Source organism: Pundamilia nyererei, unplaced genomic scaffold (genome assembly GCF_000239375.1).
Source record: "Pundamilia nyererei isolate P.nyererei 1_Seehausen unplaced genomic scaffold, PunNye1.0 scaffold00112, whole genome shotgun sequence".
In the NCBI taxonomy this organism is placed as follows: Eukaryota; Metazoa; Chordata; class Actinopteri; order Cichliformes; family Cichlidae; genus Pundamilia; species Pundamilia nyererei.
The window spans coordinates 1,325,396-1,327,325 of NW_005187513.1; the positions used below are offsets into that span (position 1 = coordinate 1,325,396).

At 36.8% G+C, this 1,930-nt stretch overlaps 1 protein-coding gene across 1 annotated transcript in view; it reads right to left on the reverse strand.

The window, feature by feature from the left end:
- aqp9b (aquaporin 9b) overlaps positions 1-1,930 on the reverse strand; it is a 13,674-nt gene that overhangs the window by 1,640 nt on the left and 10,104 nt on the right. The gene's annotated exons all lie outside the window — the stretch shown is intronic.

A 1,930-nucleotide genomic window follows, 5' to 3' on the forward strand; every position in this document is an offset into this window, starting at 1 on the left:
GGATAATCATTAAGACAGACAGCTGACGGAAATGTCTTGTTAGGATTTTAAAAAACACTACAAACAATACGAAAATATTACATTTATGCTTTGGTTTCAATGAGTAGTTTTATGTTGATTTGCTAGAACTGAGCAGGAACCTCCAGTGCTGAAAAATTTAACAAAAACTGTAGTTCCTCCAGTGGCCACTTGAGGCCAGCTCCAAAAGTGAGTTAAAATCATTCTTCTAATGCTCGACATAGCCATCGTCACATCAGGAATAAACAAAGTTATGACCTGATACAAAAAATTGTGTTTTTTATAACTCTGACTTCACTTTGAGTTTCAAAGGTTGGTGCCAGTAGAGTATGAGTTACTTCATGGCTAGGTTTGTAGAGTGTGTTGGACAAACAATATGACTAACATTATTGTTAATTATACCTGTAGACTGCCCAAGAAACCTGAGTGCCAGTTTTGAGTTAAATTCTAGTGGTTTTTGTTTTTCAAATTAATGTTACTTAGCCCTAACTAGCAGATATCTCATTCTGTGAAATGCAACTAGCTAGCATTATCTGATAACTTAGATGTAGCTTCTGGGTCCGAAAACAGGAACCAGTACCCTAAACTTGCATTCCTTTTAATGGCCATCAGGGGGCGAAAGCTATGTTTGCAGAATGACTCACAGTCCAATAGATGTCTCTCTACTGGGACCACAGTAAATACTTTACTGTTGAGTTTATGGTCTTTGGAAGTATTTTCTGTTTATACTGTATAAAGCATTGAGTCCATTTTGTAATGTTTTATAACTTTAAGTTTCAGAAAGGAGGATTATCCAGGAAATATTCATTAGCTGGCAACTTAACAACTTATGAGCCAAAAACAAGTCAGCAGCTAATAAGCATATGGCTTCAAAGTCAGACATACCCCTTATTGTCTCATCTCAAAATGGCTCAAAATGGGACTTCATCAGCTCTGTCCATCTTTTACATACAGTCTGTGGCTAAAACCTGAAGAGTCCGTCTCCGTCCTAAGATAATTAAGCCTACCTACCACCACCTTCAATGCTCAGTAGGTAACATGTTTTATCCCATTTTATTGATCTAAGGATTTGCAGGTTTATTGGTGATATTGTGGCCGATTAATCTGTCCACATCACAGTGGGTTCATGGATGATACTGCTATGCTAATATAAGCAATTATGGTGTAACTAGCTGCTAGGATTGTCTTTATTTCAGACATAGATGGTGTTTATTACTTGCCTTTGGCTGATGAGTCTCTTGCGTTTGTCCATCTCGCACTGACACATGCTGACACATGTGAGATGGTTTTTTTTGTTGTTGTTTTAACATTTTGAGTTAAAATTAAAAAAAAAAACCCAGATAGATCAGATGGGAATGAAGATTATAGTCATAATGCCTCAGATAGGCAGATATGCTAGCTATATTTTTGAATCAAAATTGCAACTTGGATGTTGTTTTAAATGCTATAAAAAAATAAAAGACTGCAAACATGGCACAAATGCAGCACAATTAATGTTGTATTATTTTTTTTTCTTTTGTATGATCTCTAATTTTATTAATTAATTAGGTAGGTTAATTAGTAGGTTTAAAAGACATATTGTGAACTGCTTCACTAGTCTCTTTGTTTATGTTAGTATCCTCCTACCGGAGATAAGTTATCCCAGATTACAATAAAGACTAAGAAGCTCTGTTTGTTGGACCAGCTGCTTGTGTCCTCATTTTCACTCTGCCCCCCCCCCGCAAAGACTCTTTTACTTAGAAGAGGGAGTTAGAGTCTTGTGGGTTAATGTAGCAATAGGTGAAAGGGCTTCAATTAAAAGAGCAGGCCTGAAAGTAAACAAGGTCCAGCAGACATTCAGGAAGTAGACTTGAGGAGAGAGGCACCCAGATTATAGACTTTAATCTATGGCCACGGCTAAGATGATCAGGCT